The sequence below is a fragment of the Meriones unguiculatus genome, chromosome 11 (genome assembly GCF_030254825.1).
Source record: "Meriones unguiculatus strain TT.TT164.6M chromosome 11, Bangor_MerUng_6.1, whole genome shotgun sequence".
Taxonomy (NCBI): domain Eukaryota; kingdom Metazoa; phylum Chordata; class Mammalia; order Rodentia; family Muridae; genus Meriones; species Meriones unguiculatus.
The window spans coordinates 111,056,804-111,079,786 of record NC_083359.1 but is presented as its reverse complement, the minus strand read 5'-3'; positions in this window follow the sequence as shown (position 1 = coordinate 111,079,786).

Sequence of the window (22,983 nt, the reverse complement as noted above, 5' to 3'; positions counted from 1 at the left end):
TTGAGACAGGGTTTCTCTGTGTAGCCTTGGCTGGCCTGAGCTCCCAGCAGTCGGCCTGCCTCTGCCTCCCCAAGGGCTGGGATCACAGGCCTGTGGCACTGGCTTAATGTGCTCTGTCAGGCACTAGAGACTTAGGAGGCCCAGCCTGCTGCTTGGTCACAGGAGTGCTGGGTCTCAGGGCCACAGGGAAGCAGCCAGCCAGAAGCTTGTGGCCCAGACAGCTGCACCAGTGCTTCCTCCCTGAGTCTCGGAGCAGAGAGCTTGAAGGAACCTGCCAGGAGAGGCTAGGGCCAAACAGCAGACAAGGTGGCCTCTTCCACTGCAGCTGAGTGTCAGCCCGCTCTCCTGTCTACACTGCCTCCCAGCACTGGCATTGCAGGCACATACCACCATGCCTGTATTTTCACACGGGAGCTGGGCAGACCTCTGTGCCTGAGTGGTGAGTCCTTCCCCTCAGCCCCTTTGCCGAGACCTGAGACTGTGGTTTACAGCAAATGCACTTGTGATCTCATAACTTACTTCCAGGTGCCAGCTGTTGCTTTCGTGGAATTGCGGTTGCACTCTGTGAGTGACGTGTGTTTTCGTCACATTACTGAAGTCTCTCTCGGAAGTGAAGTGCTCCGTGACCTGCCGTGGAAGTGCTCAAGACGGCTAGGCCTTGGCGCACATTGTGTATTAGCGGGAGAACTCACTTCGGAAGAGTACTTGCAAAGATTAAGTTCTGAGCACTTGAGTCTCACATCCTGCCATGAAGTACACCAGCAAGTGAGTTTAATAAAACATGCTGTTTAAAATAGCCTGCAATTTCCTGTCTCTGCATTTCCCTCCAGTGTCTGTGCCGGCTGCAGAGCGATGACTAAGGAGGGAACTCACAGCCCAGCCTGCTGGTGGCAACGCTCACCAGAGCAGCTTTTGTAAACGGCACTCCTCTGGGCTGGCTCTGGTTGTGGGCTTTTGTTTTTTCCATTAGTGTTGATCCAATTTGGTAATTCTGAAAATGCAAACTATTCGTTCATAGTTTGAAACACCTGCTTTTGGCCACAGCGAAGCTGATAAAAAAATGAAGATGAATGAATCTATTCTCCTATAATTTCCTACCTCTCAATCCTTTTGTTTCACTCTTCCTATGATTTAAAGTGACAAAAATCTGACCGGTCACTTTATCTTGGGGCAGAGAACACACATGGGAAAGAATTGTTACAGGTGTCAGTTTTGTGGGGAAGGACCTTCGGGCACCCTGCGGCTTGTGCTGCCCTGGGCTGGGCTCCACCCCAGCCAGTGCAGACGGCAGCTGCGTCCTAGTATCACGCGATGGCTCCCATGCTCCTAGACACTTCCTCAGAGCCCTCCAAGGTGACTGAAAGGAAGTGAGCTGTGCTGTGTGACTCTGAAGTGCGCCCTGTGCATCCGGGTATCTCTGCAAGAAGACTGGAGACAAGCAGCCTGTGCACCCAGAAGGAAACATGAACACAGACGCCTTTTCCCTTTGTCAAATCTCAGAAGACAGTTTGCTCTGCTGGAGAAGCTTCTGGTGATGCTCCCCAAGTCTGTAGATACCCCAGAACCTCTCAGTGCCCCAAGATACCTTCCCACTCAGGTCGGGCCCAGAGGAGTGGCGGCAACCTCCTTGTAAGGTTGGAATAAGGCAGAGGCTTGAAGTGCAGGGCAGGGTTTGGGGCCTGTGGTGGTCTGAATAGGAATGCCCCCACAGACTCATGTGTGTGCTTGGCCCACAGCGAGTGGCAGGATCAGGAGGCGTGGCCTTGTTGGAGGAAGTGCGTCATTGTGGGGGCGGGCTGTGAGGTGTTAGCTACTTGAGCCCAGGCTCAGCTCATAGTTCACTCCTGCTGTCTGCCTGCTTCCTGCCGGGATGACAGTGGACTAAACCCCTGCAGGCTAAGCCAGCCCGAGGAAATGTTCTCCTTTATAAAGGCGTCTCCGTGTCTCCTCACAGCAGTGAAACCCTGGCTAAGACAGGGCTGCCAGCAGGCCAGCCTCATGTCCAGCGGGGGACACGCCCTCCCAGGTGGCTACGGTGCATGGTGTGCTGGTATGTGTACAGCTGTTGGTGCTTTTAAAGGACCTAGCATGAACCTCGCACCAGAGGCAGGACTGACACCTCAGTATGGGGCAGTCACCCTCAGGTGTCTTAGGGGTGTGTGATGAGACTCCACCATCCCCAAACACCCGAGGGCGCCTCTGAAAGGACCACATCGCCCTCTTGGTGGAAGGCTGCAGGCTGCAGCCCGAGGACTTCAGATCGCGGTGGGAGTCATCCTAGCTGTCCCTGAACTGTGACATCTAATGTTTCAGAAGCTTCTGGATCGTGAAGTTACTCAAAGTGGCCGCACGGGCAAAGCCACGTCAGGTTTCTCTTCCTTGGGCTGGGATGAAATCATCTCTGGGGTGACACAGTCATCTAACCCGAGAAGGCACTGGCTGCCAGGGTGAGCGCATTATCCTCAATAAATGCAACTTGTTTGCAGACAGGATGGTTAGAACATGGCTGTGCTGGGTAAGGGCTGTCCCCTCCACGGGAAGGATACAAGAGGCCTCCTCCTGACTTGTGCACAACGCCGAAGTTCAGGCTGAGTCTGCTCCCACACCGAGTGGCTGGTTCCTTTAGACACAGATTTTATTCAGGGGGGGAAAAACCCCAAAGCATGGTGTGAAGTTAAAAGTTTTAGATGATTTAAGGCCAGAAGTTCAAGGGGAGATAAAGCATCATTCTAACCGGTCACAACGCCAACGCCCCGCCCTGTACGATGTAACTCGGATGTATTTTGCGCCGCCTGTACTGTTGTTGTTGTTTGTTTGCTTTTCTTTCTGAGACAGCCTCTGTGGCCGAGTGGAACTCACTGCGTATCTGAGGACAACCTTGAATTTCTTACTCTGACCTTGCACTCATGATCCTCCTGTGTACGCCCGTGCTGGGATCATGGGCACACACCACCTCACCTGGCTTATGGTTTATGCCATGCTGGGACTCACCGTGAACTCAGGGCTTCGTGCATGCTGGGCGAGCAGGCTACCACGGAGATGCACCCCAACTCCACGTTCCCCGGTGAGGGGGAAGTTCTGGTAGCAGATCCAGCAGGTTGGTGCCCCCACTTCAGACTCCCTTTTTACGTCTCAGCTCCGAACAGTACGCCATTCACGAAACCACATTCTCGCCTCTCTGCTTCTCAACTGCATAGTTTTCCTGAGGTGAGGTACGCATCGCTGTTGAGGCTGAATGACTGGTAGAACAAGAGGGGGTCCCCCGTAACTGGGGGGTGAGGAAGAGCTGAGTTCAGGCTGGAGTCTTCATGCCGCACCATGGCAGCCCTGACACCAGCCTGCAAAGGGCCTGAGGAATCCTCAGCTCGCGGCTGCTGATGGCCAAAGCTCCAGGCAGTTGCAGCTTTTCCGGGAGAGTCTACATAAAGGCCTGCTCACCAAGCCGGGGGAACAGCTCCTCCTGGAACTGTCCAGCTGGCTGAACCCCTGCATTTCCTGGGCTCACACACTGACAGCCCTGGGAACGGTCCACCCCTCGCCGACTCTGTCAGGTGGGGACAAGAGTCAGGCTGAATTTCGTGTCTCCTGAGGGTGGCTGAAGCCGGCAGTGGGGGATGGCAGACAGAGAGAGAACACCCTGCCAGAGACACCAGGCTGGCCATCTCCAAGCTCTGTCTTCTCACTCACTGTTGGGAAAACCAACAGCTGAAGGAAAACAATCTGTTTCCTGATGGCTGGAGCTCAAACCGGTAAGAACCCGAGGCCTGCTCGGCCTTCACTGGTTTTAGTCAAGATGGAGACACACACACAATGGGGGCGGCATGGGGGGCCGGCTGGAAGTCGTTGCTGAAGAAAGATTCCTAAAGCAACCCTGGTCATTTGACCACGTGGGTGTTTAGTGACGGAATAGCTAGGTAACACACGAGCGCGACCCTTGGCATGGAAGTTGTAAGAATCCATTCACAGCTCCAATTATTATAGATCTAAGCTCGGCTCAATCATTCTATTATCTTCTAACCTTTTGCTTTATCTGTTCGGGCTCTCTCTCTCTCTCTCTCTCTCTCTCTCTCTCTCTCTCTCTCTCTCTCTGTGTGTGTGTGTGTGTGTGTGTGAGCGCGCGTGCGCGCGCATGCCTGTGCACAGCCCACGACTGTTGTGCCCGGCCATACACTCCTGCAGGCAGCTTCCCTCCGCAGCCCATTAGGCCCGCACAGCCGCCGCCCGCCAGGCTCAGCGCTGCTGCTCCTGGCACCACAGCTTCTTCGCCCCCCTGCAGGCGGGGTACCCAGCGTCTCCTCGCGTTTGTGCGTAATAAAGCAGCCCACGCTCCCTCGGCGGCTGTGTGAAGACAGTCCCTGCAGCTGGGACCGTGCTGGCTGTTTCCTCACCAGCTTCCATCACGGCCCCGTAACCCAATTAGTGTCATTTGGTGGCGGTCCAAGTGGCCCTCCTGCCCGGGTTTTAATCTGGGGATCCCCGGAGGCGGCGCTCCACATCTGCAGCGAGCCTGCTCCTCCTGTCCCGGGTTTGCTGGAGGTTTGCGGCAGGATTAGCTGTGTGGTCTGCAGGCGGCCGTCCTCTTTCATCCTCACGACTCTGGAGCCGCCCAGAAGCCTTTCACTTTCCATCCAGGCGTGGCACCGAGGGCACGCTGCCCGGGCGACCGGAGGGGATCGGGGCCCAGCCCGCAGGCCTCGCAGGCGCGGTCCTCCCGGCGAGGGGGAGGTGCGGCTGGCTCCCCGGGACGCGCCGCCCGCTGCACTCAGGGCGCAGGGCCCGCCCCGCCCCCACCCCGGCCGGCTGGGGCTGGCGGGGCTCGGGGCGCCCATTGTGCAGGCGGCTGGCACCAGCTGGGGAGGGAATTAGCATAACAAAGAGCCCGAGCGAGCGCGGCGCGGCCGGGCGGGGGCTCTGCGGAGCGCCCCGGGGCTGGAGCCGCGCGCGGTCGCCTGCTGTCGCGCACCCAGGCAGCCGGCCGCGCGGGGCGCGGACCGGGGTGCGGGCGTGGGTCCCCGGCGCGCGAGCATGAGCCTGCTCGAGTGCGCGCTCGTCTGGGACGGCGTCCCCAGACCTGGGCCGCCCCTCACCTGCAGGCGCTGAGCGCTCTCCGGCCTCCAGCTGGGCCTCGTGCGCCTTCCGCCGCCTGTTCTCAGCAGGGTCCGCACCTCGGAACCCCTTGCGCGCTCCCCCAGCCCCAGGCCCGGCCTCGTCCGGACTCCAGCCTTTCTGGCTGGGCCGAGGCCCTCGACGTTGCTGACTGCAGCGCCCGCAGTGGTTCTGCTTAACGGGCCCGGGCTCCACCGGGCGCGCCGCGACACCGACTCGGGCGCAGAGAGGCCCGCGGGCTTCAGACCTCAGAGCTTGGCCTCCCGGGGCGAGGGTCAAGGCCGCAGGCCTGACCAACGCTCCAGTGGAAAGCTTCCGACTGGACAGCTGCGTCCCGCTTCTTGCCGAGTCGTGGGGAGGAAGCTGTCCAGATGGGAAAGCTCGACTCAACTGGGTAGACAGACAGATGGACGGACCGTTGAGAACCAAAGCACTGTTTCCAGGCTGCTGCCAGGCTCCGGGTCCTTGGAGGTCTGAGGAGCCTGTGCGTAGGGAGTCAGGGCAGCAGGACCCGCCACTCGAGGAGCGGACCCTGCCGCGTTCGTCCGCCCGTGGTGACCCCGTCCTCCTGAGTCCGGGTCCCTTCCAAGCCCCACCGCCCCGCGGGGAAAGACAAAGGAGCGCGCCCTCCGTAGACCCCCGGGGGCGCGGGGCGCGGGACCCGGGCTCGGGACCGAGGAACACCTCGGGCCTGCGGGGTCACTCGCGTGCACGTGTCCTCCCGGAGGAGCCTGGCCTCGTGAACCCCGCCGCCTCAGGCAGGCTGAGCGGCTCCCCAGAGGGGCAGGGAGACTGGGGCCAGCTGCCGGCTCCGCCATCGAAGCTCCGATCACCCACATTGGGCTTGACAGTGAGCTTCGGACGCCTTAGCACGCCAGCTTCGGGGCGGGGGGACCCTGAAACCACCACCTAGGACTCCGTCCCTCCTGACCGTGGAGGTCAACACTCCACAGTTCCGACGAAGCGGGTGTCAGTGTCCTCCGGCCGGTTGCCTCACCCAGCTCCTGCCCTCGGCCTGAGCACCCGGGAGGTCAGCAGGGTGACCCCCGTTGCCTTGCAGGGTTTTGGGGTTGGCTACCGTTGTTAAGTTCAGAATTCTCGCAGGTCCTAACTGCTGTGTTTATTCCCAATAAATGGTTTCTTAATAATCGTTTTAATTAGCAAAAAGGCTGTCTTATTAAAGCTAATTAAAGGCAATTTGGGAACCTTATTTTCATACAATCATAAAATTAGAGCAACAAGAGGCTAGAGAGATGGGGAATGTCTCCGGCTTCCATGCTGAGGGTGCATGGAGAAGCTGGCAAAGGTCCCCAATGAAGGCCTGAGGGGCAGGGTGTCCAGCTGGGAAACCGAGTCCAAATCAAGGTGCGTCCTGGGACAGTGCGGAGGCCAGCCACAGGAAGATACTCTATCTTCCAAGCAGTGTCTGGAGACATCCTACCTACCCACCTACTCATCCTCCTGCCACTACCCCTTCCCTCCCTGTGCCTGTCTGCTCTCTCCAGACACTTATCTTCGCATTGAAAGGGAAGACACCCCCTTCCTCCCTCTGCCACTGTGCCAGCTGCTACAAACTGCCAGGCTTCCCTCTCAGACACACATCCGCCATCTTGCATTCCCTCCTCGCCACGGTGGGGTGACTGTCCTCTGGCACAGCTTCCCGGGTGCACAGAACCTCTTGGAACTGGCTCTGTTTCCTCCAAACCATGGCCTGGGTTTCTCGCCCGACCACTGCGGACCTCCATGTCCTGCACTGCTGACCTCAGCCTTGGCCTCGCCCTAGCTCCTTATTTAGGCTGGGATAACTTCACCCAGACCCCACACACACACACACACCAAACAACAAAACACCACTTTCTCTCACCGTCTACATGTCCTACAGAGCTTCCTACACTCTATGGGTGTGTTCCATGACCCAAGCTAGAGCCCGGGGTGTTTCTCCTTGAAGAGGAGAAACAGAAAGGTGCTATATGGCTGTAGCTGTGGGGAGTCCTCAGGCCTTGGCTCCAGCCCTGGCTTCCCATGACTTCATGGCCTGAACCAAGGCCATCTTCCCTGAGCCCTGGGCTTCCAGGACCGGAGGCTGTCTGCCTGCGCAGCAACTTCCGGAGTGCGGGGCTAGGCCACCTGTGCACACCTCCCTCAGCGCAGGCCGTCGCCCTCGGCAGTTTCTGGACAGCTTAGGAGGTGCAGGTCCACCTGGAAGAGAGCCCAGTCAGAGAATGCCTGAGCTCTCAGCTGGCCTCATACCTAAAGAACCTCAAAGCCCGCCTTCCAGCCCTTCTCTTCAGAGCTCCTTTCCAGGTCGCTGGGACAGACCCTTCTGGGGTCCCAGGTTATTTGTTTAGAGCGCACTCTTACTGTCCTCGGCTCATGTCAGAGTTCTGCAAAGAAGCCACAGGCAGGGGTTTGGGTCCTTGCTTTCTTTTTAAAGCTTTGTAAAGTGTGTGTGTGTGCATTTGTGGGTACCTATAGAGGCCAGAAGGGTTGATTTCTTGGAGCTGGAGTTCCAGGCTGTTGTGACTACCTAACGTGGATGCTGGGACACAAACCCAGGATTTCCAGAGAACCGGTAGGTGCCATTAACTGCTGCCACCTCTCCAACCCCTTGCCCCCTTGGTTTGGGTTTTCAACCTCCTTTTATTAAGGACCCATTCTGGCAGGAATCCCCCAGCTTCTAAGTGCTCCCTAGAAAAACCCCACAAGTTCTTGCCTATTTTTGGAAGTACAGCTTGGTGGGCTTTGCAAGGCAAACCTCCTGTTTCTCTCTCTGTATTGCTTAAGCCCCCAGACAGTGAGTGTGAAACTGTCCAGGCTAAGTGTTTAACTGCTGATTCTTGAAGCCATCTTTAAAGCAGAGGCCTTGGCCTCTGCGGCAGCTGTTGTCACCAGGCGATGTAGCAGGGATGTCCAGAAGAGGAAAATGTAAGCTTGTGCCATCCAGGTGCTGAGCTGGTACACTTTGACCTTCCCAGGGCTGTACCAGGAGAAGTGCCACACAAGAAAACCAGCATGTGCATGTCCCAGGTCCCAAACACAGGGTCATTTCCTTCTTCATGGGCACAAAAAGAGCCATGTTTCCGTCCCTGAGATTTCTCTGCATTGTCTGACCCACCGTCACGTCACTGGGGCTCGGCTGCTCTCGCTGGCATGATTAAAGCCCCGAAGTACCTTCATTTTCAAGGAGCGGCAGAAACTGCACAGGACCCCTGGGGCAGGACACAGGCGCATCTCAGAATGCTCCTTTTAACAAAGTTGTCATGAAATCCAATTAAGCAGCTGGAAGGCTAGCATGGGCAGGCCTCCTCAGGGTTAATAAATAATAGAACATGCCCTGTGTCTGAAAGGGCCTCTGTGCGGCACGCTGGGCGGCCTGGACAAGCACTCCCAGCAGGAAGACACCATCACCTGTGCTCTGTGAGCTCAGCAGTGTTGCTCCCTCAGAGGCACCTGCCTCCTCCCCCAGGAGCCCCGTCAGGGAGCCCAGGGTTTGAGAGGCCAGGCCTTGGCCTAGGAAGCAGCCTCAGGCTGATGAGCAGCCTTGGCTCAGCTCCAGGTCTGTTTTCCCATGAGTGCCGAGAGGCTTCTGCTCTCGCCCTTTTCACAGAGAGAAGCAGCTTCCTCCACAGCTGACCCCCAGCGGGCTTTCTGCTTTTGCTAGGTCAGCCAGTCCATTCAGTGGAAAGACAAGTTGAACCACAAGACACAATTTTAAAGTTTCTAGTATATATTTTATTTCACCCAAACATATACCAAATATCTTCACTTCGACATAATCTATACAAAACTACAAAAAGGGGTGTTGCATTCTTGTTTTGTTTTTTGAGACAGGGTTTCTCTGTGTAGCCGTGGCTGTCCTGTACTCACTCTGTAGACCAGGCCGGCCTTTAACTCCGAGTGCTGGGATTACAGGCATGCACCACTGTGCCCAGCTTTATGTGTATTTTTATAGGTTTGGTTTGCACGTGTATTTGTGCACTACATATGTGTAGTGCCACAGAGGTCAGAAGAGAGTAGCCGAGCCCCTGGAGCAGAGATACAGATGGTTGTGAGCTGCCGTGAGGGTGCTGGGATATGAACCCAGGTCTTTCGGAAGAGCAGCAAGTGCTCTCAACTGCAAGCCAGCCCGGCTGCTGTCCACATAAAGTCAGAGCGTGACAATGAGGCAGTGGCGGGCGGGGCCCTGAGGAGTGCTGTGCTCCCTGCCGCAGAGACTCGCACAGCCCCAAGGACAGTCTGTCCTCTGGGGACCCTCATGGATCTGCTTCTCCCAGCCCCTCAGCCCAGCCCTCTGGCTCAAGGCCATGGAAACACAGGAAGGCACTAGAAACTGCTGCTGCTCCCAGTGACCATCCTGTGTTGTCTGGGGCTCAGCACGTTGGACTGGGCTAGCTCTAGCCCATGGCCAGCTGCACCATCCCCACAGGATAGAGCTATGCCCCCGTGAGCAGAGCCGGCAACCACAGAAGGCAGGGGTGTCAGCTGCCAATGTGGTGCTCCCTAGGTAGTGAAAGCTTCTGTTGGAGCAGACAGGAGCTTTCAGTCCTCTGTTAACAGGAGAAGGTGAGCAGCAAGTCAAGCCTTGTCAGGGAAAACACCAGCAGGAAGGGGAGTGCCTGGCATGCCAGGGTGTCCACAGTCCCACCCCAACACACACACACACACACACACACACACACACACACACACACACGGCTGCAGTGCCATCAAGCCCAGCAAGGCTGGGATAGACTTACTGCTGCCTCACTCGCCGGCTGGTCTGCCTCTGCCTCCGAGCAGCCGCGCTGTCTCTGCATGTCCGCACCTGAGAGCACCCGAGGGCAGGACTCCTGGGTCCGTACACCTTCACCTTCAGACTAGAGGTCTGAGGAACGGTCTAGGGACACTTGGCACTTCTAACACAGCCACCCTCTTCCTTGATGTCTCTGCTCCCTGCGGAACAGAGCAGATGTGTGAGGGGAGCTGCCCAGTTGGGGGCAGCGTCTGAGGGGCAGACTGCCCCCTTCTGCAGTTGAGCAGTGGCTCTAGAGGAAGCAATGTCTGTGGAGAAGGCTGCCCGCTGGTCAGGTACAGCTTGCCGGGGCCCCACTCCACAGGCTGCTGTCACCGCTGCCCTGGACCTAGGGAAGGGAGAGTGTGGGCTGCTTTTGCACAATACCCAAGTTCCCTTCTCAGAGCCCACAACCACTTCCGCCCCCAGCTCCAGGGACTCCTTTGGCTTCCACAAGCACCCACACTCGCGTGCACACACCCCCAGACACAAAAACACAATTAAAAATAAAGTACCCTGCTGGGGTGTTGGCGTCATCCCCGCTCCACTCCTTTAACTCCTGTCATCAGACCAGTGGCCTGAGAGGGAAAGCGAGGCAGAAAAGGCGGGGTGGGGGAGGGGTGTGATGAGACCTCAGGCATGGTGGAAGAGAAGGCTGGAGAGGCAGGCTTCGCTGGATTAACTGGGAAGACAAAGGCTGTTTAAACCTTGGGGAGCGGGTAGAGGCTTTCGGGTGAGTGTACATCATTGGGGATAGGGCAAGGTGCTGGGAATGCCTCATTTGCATGAAGGGGAGTTCCAGGTGCTGTGTGACCAAGGATGGCAGAGGCGGGGGCTCGGATGTGCCAGTCCAGGGCAGGGATCTTACTCCTGCGGATCTCGGGAAGAGGCTTTTGAGGTTTGGACGGCCCTCAAGCTCACTCTTGCTCCAGGCCAGCTCCCTAGGCCACACAGCTCCTTGGCCGAACAGCGGTGGTGCACATCTTTAAGGCAGGTGCTCAGGAGGCAGAGGCAGACAGAGCTCTGAGTTTGAGGCCTACACAGTGAGACCCTGTATCAAAATAAACAATAAAGTAAACTCAAGAAAAACAGACCCCTCCCCAACAGGAAGCTCTTCAAGGCTCACATAACAGTGTCTCCTGCATTGGGCTGCACCTGTCCTCACAGCGCCCCTGGGGTGGGAAGGGTGAGGATTAGTGTCCTTATTTCATACATTAGAAAAACAGAAACCCCACCAAGAGGGGCACTGTTGGAGAGAGTACAGGCTTTCCAGCAGTTTCCCGGGTCACCCAGGATGACACAGGCTCTCACGGAGCCTCTCTCAGGGAGCTGGGTAAAAAAACACACTTTAAACCTTGACATTTAGAGAAAAGACTGTCTTTGATGGGGCTAAGAACAAGTGTATGACCCCTGAAATGTTGAGAATTACCTGGAGAGATGCTCAGAGGGGAAGAGCTTTGGGGCATAAGTGAATGGACCTGAGCTTAAACCCCGGGGCCCACATAAAAAGCCAGCCATGGCTGTGACCCCAGGACTGGGGGGAGGCACAGAGATGGGGTGAGGGGGTCTCTGCAGGTGTCAGTCCTCAAAGAGCTGAGAATGAAAACTTGGTTCAAGGTCACCGTCAGCCTGGATGGAACCTCTCAAGAGTTTGAAGCCTTCGCCAGCCCTGAATAGATATGTTTTTAATGTACGTGGCAGTTTCGCTGGCCTGTATGTCTGTGTACAAGGCCGACAAAGGCCGGAAGATCCCCTGGAGTTATGCATGGCTGTGAGGCACCGCCTGGATGTGGGGAACTGGCCTCTGCAGAAACAGCAAGTGCTCCTCCCTGCTGAGCCACCTCCTCAGTGCCCTAACTGCACTTTAAAAGCATTCATTGTGAGCTCTGTTACATATGTGTGTGTGTGTGTGTGTGTGTGTGTGTGTGTGTATGTGTGTGGGGGGTAGCTACAAACACTCACACACACACCCGTGCCTATTAAGAAGAACATATAATTACATATGAACATGTTTTAGTTAACATACTAGACTCTTTCCTACCGGCACTGTCTTAGTCAGGGTCCTTATTGCTGTGGGGACACCATGACCACAGCAACTCCTATAAAGGAAAACATTGATAGGGGCTGGCCACAAATGGCGGGAAGCATGGCGGCCTGCAGGCAGACACGGTGCTGGAGAGGGGGCTGAGAGTTCTGCATTTGGATCCTTGGGCAGCAGGATACAGAGAGAGAGAGACCCTGGGCCTGGCTTGAGCTTCTGAGACCTCAAAGTCCACCCCCAGTGACACACTTCCTCCAACAAGGCCACACCTCCTAATGCCCTTTCCTGAGCATTCTTATTCAAACCACCAGGCCCAGCGCAGCCAAGGTGAGCTTTTTCATGGAGGTCCGGGTGCTGATAGGACAGAAGGCAATCACAGGCCTCAGCTCCATGCACACCCATTTCCTCAAGACCTTTGGAAACAGAGAGGCTGAGGGTCCTGGTTTGTCAGGAACAGGTCCCATTATGCCTGTGATTAACATGCTAACCAAGCCATGTTGCTGACCTGTGCTGCTGTTTAGATGACAAAGTATGTGAGCATTTTATTCTCAGGGCAGCCGGCTGTCCCTGGCCTCTAGGACTGCTGACGGAGATGCCATTGCTGGCTGACCCCACAGTCCCAGCAGCTGGGTTCAGAGCCTGCCAGGTGGCTTGTTATTACGAGTGTGTGTGTGAGTGTGTATCTGTGTGTGTATGTGTATATGTGTGTGTGTGTATGTGTGTGTGTGTGAATGTGTCTCTGTGTGTGTTGTGGGGGTTGGGGGAGCCCCTAGCCCTGCTCTATGACACAAAACCAGTAGAACTGAGGCCACAGGAACATGAGCGTTTACTTCCTGGCCACACAGAGAACTGAGACTATGTAAGACCCCGGGCCACAGCGCAGTCCTGCTGTCCCAGGCCCCTCCCCTTTTGTCACAGCAGGCAGCTCAACAGCGCTGGTTTTATAGGAATTTGATGACTGTTTTGACAGCTCTACCGCTCCCCTCCAGAGGCAAAAGCTGTCCTCTGGGGTCTCTGGGGGCGAGGCTGGATCACTCCCATCGAGCCAGGGTGCCCAGCAGTAGAACACTTTCCCCTCAGAGGAGAGTCACGAGGACAGGGCTGCTGTGATGTGCCTGGCCCAGGCCTCTTTTGCTCTCTGTGGCCTTGTGTGGAGCCATGGCTCCAGAGCTTCAAGGGAAAGCAGAGGTACAGGCTTGTTCTAATTAGCCCCGAGACGGGCTGCGGGCAGCAGTGAAATTGGTCCTTGCTCCTCCGGCTCAAAGCAGTCCTGATGTTTCCAGGCCTCCAGGCTGCAGAGCGGGACTCAGGCTTAATGAAGCAGAGCTCTCCATCTGTGGCCTGCCCTTGCTGGCAGCTCCAGCCGCCTGGGGCCTGGCTGTGGGGGCAGCAGTCAAGATGCTCTCTCCTCCCAGCAACCCCCCCCCCCGCTCACCAGGGGGTCCACTCCCCCACGGCCAGCCTCACCCCACCCATGTTAAGCTAATGAGTTACAGACCCACCCGAGCTCCTCCAATGGTGCTGACCTATTTAATTAAAACAGCAACTTCCAAAGATGGAGGCTTTGCTCCCGGCCACAGACGAGCTCCAGGCTGTCTCCGGCCGGTTTGGACTCTGGCATTGTTCCATCCCTGCCTTTCTCCTCTTCCTCCCTCCTCCTCTCTACTGATTTTTCCAACATCTGTGTCCAGAAAGGAAGAAAAAGCCTGTTTGGACTGGCCTCCGTCCACCCGTCATTTTTCCCTCCTTTCAAACGTCTTGTCTAAAGTGGAGTCCGTTACATAAGCATTACACCCCTTTCCATAAATTGTCCACGGTCTCCTAACAATAGGGTCACTGTGCAGGGGAAGAGGAGCCTGCAGCCACACCCCACGACTGCAGTCCCCAGCCAAACAGACCCAGAGGAAACCCAGACTCTTGTGGGGAGACCTTTGCTGTCGTCTTGGAGCGCTTTCCTACCCAAAGCCCTGGCCCCGCCCCTCCCGCTGTGCCCTTCAGCTCTGAGCAGCATGCTGTTTGAACAGATGCCCGATTTCTGTCGTCGTTTCCCTGCTTGACAGTGGATGTCACTGTGCCTGAGTCCCGAGGGCAGACTGTGGCTGGTGGAGCTGGTTGTGAGTATGTGTGTCTGTTGGCAAGGTCCTTGAAGGCACACCCTAGAGATTTTGTTGCCTTTTTCTTTAAATAGAAGCAGTTAGACCTCACTAATTCAGACCAGTTGGAGAGAAGTCCAGAGCGGAAGAAAGTCTGACAGCATAGTTGCACTGAGGCCTTTTCCTTCTCCCGTGGCTGGAACCAGTCCTGACCACGTGGACAGATATGTCCTGCAAAATGTACATAGAGACTGTTCATGAAAGTCCTTTTGAAGAGCTAGCTAACAGGCTTGCTCTGGGTCTGAAAACATGTTGTGTTTTTCTTTCTTTTCTTTATTTTATTATTCATTTGAGACAGGGTCTCCTGTAGCTAGCTCAGGCTGTGTGGGATCCAGATCATCGTATGTCTGCTTTCCAAGTGATGAGATTGCGAAATGTGACGCTGTGTCCAGCTCTGAAGCTCTTTACTTGAAAGACTCGATCTCAGCTCTTACAGCATCTCTCATTTAGCTCAGTGAATTATCTTACCTGGACTGTGGGAAGGACAAGTTCTTGCCTGTCCATGTCCACTATATCTTCTAGCCCATAGTAATCATAAGGGATGTGTTGAAACTGGGTAGATGGATGGATACTTTGATGGATGGATGGGTAGATGGATGAGTAGATGGATGGATGGATGTGGAAGTTCATCAACTGGATGAATGAGTTGGTAGGTGGATGGATGGATAGATGAGTAAGTTGATGGATGCATAGCTAGATGGATGAGTGAGCAAGTGGATGGATGGATGGATAAGTTGATGGATGAATGGCTAGATGGATGAGTGAGTAAGTTGATGGATGGATGGATATGTAAATTGATGGATGGATGGGTAGATGGAAGAGTAGTTAGATGGATGAATGAAATGTGATGCTGGAAGGGTAGGATTGAAAAAGAGCCTTGGTTATGACAGTTTGAAAAAAAAATTACGGTCCATAAAGTGGAATATACCTTAAGGTCTTTGGAATAAAGTCTTGATCCTCATCTTGGCAGTGCTGGGAGACAACGAGGCTTTAAAAACAGGATTTTCAGACAATGGTAGCATGCTTTGATGATGTGGGGCTGGGAACATGGGGCTCTCTGAACCTTTCTTTTGTGTTTTTTTCTGTGTGTGTGTGTGTATACTGTGTCATGTGGTGTGTTTGAGGTTATGCTTTCATATGTGCGCGTGTGTAAAAGCCAAAGGTTGACACGTGCCTTCCTCATTGCTCTCTCTACCTTATTGTGTGGGATAAGGTCTCATTGCCCCTGGAGCTTGCTGATCAGCCACACAGTTGATCACGGAGCCTCCAGGATCCTTCTATCCCCTCCGCCCTAGCCCTGGGACTATAAGTGTGCACCAGTGCCCAGATTTTTATGTGGTGCCAGGGATCCCAATTCAGGTCCTTATGTGTGCAGAGAAAGCACTTTCCAGACTGAGCCGCCGCCCTATCCCCAGTCTCCCTTCTCAATCTTGGGTGCAGCTGTGAGCTGAGTAAGATTTTCTTTTCCACATTCACAGTCAGAATAAACATTTCCTTTTGGTTAGATGGTTGCCTAGAGTGTTTTATAATGTTAACAGAAAGCTGACCGTGAAGCACGGGGCGCACAGAGACCATCGACATCAGGTCCCAGCACACACAGAAGGAGACACGGGGCAAAGGCTAGAGCTGTGCCATGTGTGAGAGGAGACGACCGGACACAGAACCAAAAGGCATGGGTGAGGAGGTTCCTGAGTTGGGCTGGAGATGGAGGCAGGCATGGTCAAGGGAGGTTTAAAGGAGGCTCAGCTGTGGGTAGTCCCGGTCTGTAACTAGCAGGATTTCTTCTGTCCATCGAGGCCGGGGAGGAAGTAGGCAGATCCTGAATTTGAAGTTGAAGCCAGCTGCCTTGTGAGACCTTAACTTAAAATAAAGCAAAACACCAAACAGAAGGGTTGCTGGCTGGGATCTGTAACAGAGAGAAGCCCCTACTTGCTGGATTGTGAAACACACTTGTGACCTGGCCTTCCAGACTGGACACGGATGCTTGGATGTGGACGTGCGGCCAGGCTGGCTCTCTCAGCCAGCGTAGCCAGGCAGAGAGCACCTCTTCACGGTGCTAGAGTCGCCGCAGACATGTTCCTGCCAGCCTTGAGATCCAAAGAGCCTCCCCCAGAGAAGAACATAGCAACATTTCTGAGTTTGGCCAAGGTGAGACCTCTTGGCCCTTAATGTGTACGTGTTAAAGATTCTGGTCTTGATTTTAAAGAAAGGGAGAGTCACTGAAGTACCATAAAGAAGGTTGTCTCTGGGGCAGAGTGCCAAGGAGCGCCACTCAAGCTCACCTAGAGGAATGGGGACACGGCAAGCATGGAGGTGGCTGGGGCTGAAAAGAGAAGACTGAATTTGATGCTGGAGGAGAAGGAAGGAGTAAGGATGGTTCCTTAATTTCTGGACTGAGTAAGGGATTTGGAAATGGGGCCATCACTGAGAAGAAAAACATTGGAAAGTGGTGAGCGCTGGGAGGGAACGCAGTTTAGATTCGGCAGCGGTGAGATCAGAAACTGATCTCGAGTGGAGAGGGTGAGCTCTGCAGCCAGACACGCAGCCGCAGAGATCAAAGCAGAAGGCTGTGCTGGGAACGTAAATCCGGGCAGTGTCGGCACCCAGATGGCACGGTATAGCGGTTGGCTCTTGCTGAGCGATAAGTCACCCTGAGGCCTAGTGGCTGAGCACAGCCTTCCTTTGTTGTGTGTGGTTTGGGCAGGCTGGGACATTGGCCAGGGCTCAGAGGGGGTGACCTCACTCTGCCCCATAGTGTCTGAGGGCTCAGCGGAGGCTCAGTGGCTGGAGCTGGAGCAGGCTGCTGTTGGTGTTGGCTGAGAGCTTGGCTGGAGTTGCTGGCTACAACATCTCCTCACGACAGGATAGATGGCTTTTAAAAGTGAGCGTCCCAAGAGAGGGCCGAGCAGAAGCTGTGTTCCGTGTACGAGCTAACCTTGGAACTCGAGGGCTGTCAGCTCTGCTGCACTCCCTTGACGGGAGGAGTTCCCTGGATCAGGGATGTGGAATTCAGACCCACTTCCTGACAGACAAGTATCGGCCACCTTGTAAAAGTGTGCGGTAGGGGACTCACCTCTTGCTATGGCTAACCTTGGACAGTATTTCAGCCACCAATGCAGATTAAAGGCAACAAATATGCTTTCCCAAGGAGGGAATGGTGCCTGCCTGGAGACGGCTGATGAGTCTTTGGCTTTGCAATACTGTGTATTGTATGACTCTGAGCAGACACGAACAAATCTGTTTGCCCACGGGGAGGAACATCTCACTTTGTCACACACCACACCAACCCCCCCACCCCACCCCCGTGGCAGACAGGAAAAACAATTCCACTCTAGTCTAGTTCAGTGAGCCAGGGAATGTATTGGGGTTCTTACAGGAGAATGGCTGAGGGATTACTTCTATAAGCATGAATGATTGAAACAAAGAAACAAACAAAAATGCGTCATCACAAAGCCCACCTCAGTGTGGGTGGATGATTCACCAAAGCTGCTCCCCTGGGAACTAGCTGTGCAACTTGCAGGCTTCTCTGCCTGCAGGAAAGTCACCTCTCCTGACCTGTTAGAACACATCTTGAAGATCTTGTTTCAGGGACTTCTTGAGACTTGTGTGTTGTGTTCATTTTCAGAGTCTTTCAGAGACTGTTTGAAATGGAAGGAATGATCTATACAACCATGTAAATGCACATTATATAATTCCTTTTTATCTTCAGTGCCTTCAAATGTCATGATTTAGTCAACGTGTATAAAACCCACTGTGCGTCAGGCTGCCCAGATGTGCAGCAGTAAAGATGCTCCAAGCCTCTGAGTGTGCTGAGGGCAGGCTGCTGAAGCTCTGGTTCAGGAGGAGAGTGGCTGCGTATTACATGCACCTTACATGTACAGTACTCCTAGCCTAGGGTGGCTTGAACAGGAGTCGGGGTGCATCTGTTCGGCAGGATGGAGCTGACAAGGAACAGAAGCACTGGCAGCCACTGGAGGGTCACGTTTCTGTCTTTTGAGCATTTATCTAGCACTTCTAGACTCCAGGCACATCATAGCGAATGTCTCATTTTCTGACTTCGTTACACTGTGTGACAGATACCCAGAGTGTCAGTCAGTCTAAAGAAGCTTGGAATCTGATATCAGTCGTGGCAGCATGGACAGGGCAGATGAACTCACCGACAGGACCTAAAGGCAGTAAGGCCAAAGGTGAGCTTTCCTCAAGCCTTGGTTAACCTGGCCTGGGTCGCCACTGCAAAGTGCCAACTCCGTTTCAGGGTAGCTCCTCCTACTTGAGGTAACGGAAGACAAGCCCTCGCAGGCTTGTCTTGTGTGCTCCGTGACTGCGCTGGTCACGTGGGTTCCCAAAATCAGCCGGCACACCCAGTTCCCTGAAGGCTGAGAGAATGCGCATGGATTGGTGGAGAATGGGTTTAGAAGTGCCTGGCGTGAGTGAGGAGTGGGCTGGCGAGAGCAGGGCGTGAGTGGGAGGTACAGACGGCTCTGGGTTGAGAGTGCAGGGCTCTCTACCTTCTTGGCCTTCAGCGTCTGCTCTGCTTGGAGCTGGTGATAGATGGTGGCGTCCCTAAGCCCATCCCAAGGAGGCTGGGACAGGCCCTCCCTGTGGCTCCCCTCATCCTCCAGGTGGGTTCCTGAAGCAGGGCAGTGGCTTTCCCTATGCATGGTTCTGATTAGTTGCTATTCCTGAAGCTCTCCAGCCCTGAACCTTCTCTCCACAGGAAGCCTGTGCAGGCCAGAGCTGAGGCTGCCTCTAAGGAGGCAGCCTGGGGCAGACAGAGGCCCACACATTTGATCTCTATCAGACCTCTCTCTACCTCAGGCCTCCTGTGAGCTGCCAGAGCCCCTAGCCAGGATCCTCCAGGAATTCAGAATCCGAGGATTGTGTTACCTTCCGATTCTATCAGTAGCGGGGTGGGGGTGTCTGAGGGGCATGTAGGGAGCCTGGTGCTCAGCAGGCGTCTTTGGACCTCGCTCTGACTCCTCCCTCCCTGCCCCCTCTCTCATGCCCTCTGCAGAGTGTGGCTCTGTAAACTAAAGCCCGCCCAGCCCAGCGTGTGCAGCTGTCTTTAGGGAGCAGACAGACAAGCAGGACAAGCAGGACAACGATGGAGCAGGCGGCTGCTCTTTACAGAAGCGCTGGGGGCCCGAGATGCTTAGGGTCTCAGAGCTAGGAATATTTTCAAACATACAATAAGGTATCTTGGGGATGGGAGCTAAGTCTAAAGGAATGGATTTCTGTTTCCTATGTGCCTTTTTGTTGGGGAACATGGTCCTCACCTCACCAAAACAGCTGCTGTGTGTATCAGATCACCTGTGCCTACCTGCAAGAGCCCACCGAGATTGGGCTTGTTGACCGTTTTTGACACTCCCTCAGAGACGGGGGGGTGGTGGAGAGGCCATGACCCCTCACCTGGGCGTGCAGCTGCTCCTCCCAGCCATGTACAACCCTGGCCTAATTGCAGAGGGAGGTGCTGGGCTAGACAAGCTGGGAGGCTAATTGAAGCTGCCTGTGCAGCCTCGAGGGAGCCAGCATCCATGTGGAGGGGGGGGGGGCGGGGGGGAGGACTTTCATCAGAGCCAAAGCCTTGGAGTCTCTGTGCTTGTGCCATCACCCCTGTTGAGTCCTCTGGAAGCAGTGAGCGCCCCACACTAACCAGTTTCCCACATAAGCTTTGGTGGAATCATACTTTGCTTAGCTGTGAGCCATGATAGAAGATGCATCTGTCTGCCCAGGGAAGGAATTCTTGGGACATCATCCACATAACCTAGCGCTCATTTTAAGATGCTTCTGATGCAAGGCGTTCTTGTAGTTGTCTGGGGGTTTGTTATGCTCGTTTTATGCGAGGACAAAGAATTGAATGTCTGGGAAAGAAAGAAGCCTCCTAACAAAGAGAAAGTAACAGCTTTATTCCTTCAGGAGGGCGAGGCCTAAGGCCTGGAGTCTGCTGAACAGATGTTGGCTGGGTGTTTTTCATAGGGCTCCTGGGTCTTGCCCTTCCCACTTGGATCTGTTAGATGCCCACCTCTGGCCTTCCTGCCCCGTCTCCTTGCAATGTGTTCCAAGAACAAGAAGCCGGCGTCTCAAGGAGCGTACTTCAGACTTCCTGCCTTCTGTCTGTCTAGCTCCTCTTCATTCTGACTGCAGCCTGTCACTTAAGGTCGAGGACTTGGCATTTGGGACATTTAGATTTTGAGATGAGGGAGGCCTGGCTCGGTTCGGTTTGCTTGTCTGAGACAGAGTACAGCGTGTCTTAGGCTGGCCTCTGCTGTTTTCAACAAAATCTTAACGAATTTTACCAATAAGATGCTGTGGTGCAAGTCCACTAGCGCAGGGAGGAAGAGAAGGCGCCCAGCTGACCTTCCTCTTCAGCCAAGGTCCCAAAGAGGATGTTCCGTGCCCATGCTGTCTCCAAACGCCTCCAACTGAGTGTCTCTCCCTTCTCCTTCCTGTGTGTCTGCCTATCTGGCCTCCTGACTCTCTCTCTTTCTCTCTCTCTCTCTTTCTCTCTCTCCCTGGTTTTTCCTATGTTCACGTCCTGTTTGCTTCACCTCTTGAGGATGGCTGACTTTATTTAATCCTGTTTACAGTACTCAGGCAGTAAGCTCTTGGATTAAAGGTGTGTGCTCGGGCTGAGCCACACCACAACTAGAAACAGGTGTTTCTAGAAAACAACATGATCTCTTGGTTCACAGTGTGCAACAGGCCTCACACTTGCTATGTAAAAAAAGATGGCTTTGAACTTCTGATCCTCCTGTCTCCACCTCTCCAATAGTGGGGTTACAGGCCTATGCCAACACACCCCATTTAAGAGAAGCTTAAATAGCAAAGCAAACATGGCTGGCTGGGCAGGTGGCTCATACCTGCAATCTTAACATTTGGGAAGCTGAGGCAGGGGGATTGTTATGGACTATGTAATGAGTTCCAGGCCAGCCAAGACTATGTTATCTCAAAAAGCAAGATGATGATGATGATGATGATGATGTGATGATGGTGATGAGGATGATGAGGGTGATGAGGATGATGAGGGTGATGAGGATGATAACAATGAGGACCACAAATGTGTTAATACTGTTACAACCACTTAACACTCAGGAGTCCACTTTTCTCCAAACAGCTCTGCTGTGTGGATGTGGTCTCCTCATAACTGTAAAAAGGGTTGAGCAAAATGAATCTGAAGTTTCTTTCCCCACTCTCTTTTGCCCTCAGTCTCTCTCCTTAACAAGGGAGAGGAAGGGAATAGGAGAATGGAAGCCTTATCGGGCTGCGTTCCAATCTCAGGGCTTGTTCAGGAGGGTCAGAGGGCCAATACTTACCACTTGTGATTCCTACAGTCTCTGCCTCAACTGTGCAGACGCCCTTGTAGCAGGACATCTGGGAGAGGGTCTGTGAGCTGGCACAGGTGTGAACACAGCGCTACACACCCCGTTTCTAGAATTCAGTCATCCCTCCATCCCAAGGTCTCACAGGGTGCTGGGCTGTCCTGACCTCAGGGGGGTCCTTCCCGGGCCTCTTGCTATGCTCTAGGTCACCTGCTTAGCACCTTTTCCATATTCTTACATTTCATTCTCCCCCCACAGGAGGTGGGAGTTCTGCTTTAGTTTTCAAGTATGGCCAGGCTGTCTCCTCCACTCCCGGGTGCTGGGTGTGGATCTGGGGCCTTGCAAGAATGACAAAATCTAGCTGGGGCTTAGATTCTCCTGAGGCCCCCTGACTTACAGTGGGTGTGTTCTCCTCCCTTCTCTTTGCCCAAGCTTCTCTGTCTGGCAGGGTCTGAGTGTCTGTCTGTTTGCCCCTCCTGCCCCATTCCAGAGTTGGAATCCTGCCCCTCAGCATGGATTTGACAAGTGTAGCTTTGTGAAGGTGATGAGGGATCCGAGCCCTTTTCTATAGCTGGGGTCATGTGTGGGGAAGCAGACTTGCAGAGGCTGGCCCTGCATGGAGCTTAGAATTCCCAGCCCTCAGAGCTGCACCAGCAAAGTGCGCTGACTGTGGTGTTTGTCATAGTGCCACGAACGCACAAACAAACTGCATTCCAACCCTGTTTCTTATCAGAACACTTTTTACATTGGAGGAGGACCCACATTTTAAGTTAATCACCTCTTTAAGATCCCTAATTCCAAACAACATCACACAAGGGTTCCTGGAGGTCCCTGCCTGTCTGGTCCTGACAGGCAGATTCCTGGAGGGAAGCAAATCAACCCACAGCCCTCCTAGAAAGTGTGACCCAGACTCTAAGAGACCAAACATCTGCCCTAGGTCACACGACGCTTGAACGTCTTCTGCAGTGCTGAGGTACAGCCAGCTCATTTTTTAAAGTTGTTGACTATTAGTCCAGCAAGTGCAGGAGCCACTGGGGTGATGGTGAGTATTGTGTGCAGACTGGAGGAGCCTAGAAATGTGCAGGTCAGGGCTCTGTGCACCTTTGAGGGGTGAGCAATAGTTTTGATGTGAGAGAACCATCTTTGCTGCCCACGGAGATCTGGGGCTGTAGAAAAGGGAGAAAGCCTGCTGAGTGCGAGAGTGTGTCCTTTTCTCTCTGCTTCCTGACCCTGTGCCTCATGTGACTGGTGCCTCAAGCTCCTGCCTTCCAGGCTTGCCTCTGTGCCCACAGATAGAGCCAAAAGAAACTCTTCCCTCTCTGAGTTGTTAGTTAGCAACAGGAAGGCAGCTAACGCGACTGCTTTCTTCTGTTTGTTTACTTTCCGTTGGTGGTCACTTGTGTTGATTCAAAACTATCGTGAATGAAGTTCTTGTGAACATTTTTATGTTAGAGACCTAAACCTGAACTTTCCTGGCCTAGATATGACAGGTGTGACTGCTGTACAGTGGGTTTTCTAAAGTGTTTGTGCTGTTTCCCATTTCCATCAGCTACAGTCATTCTGTGCCCACCCCACTGGGCTGCCCGCTCCTTT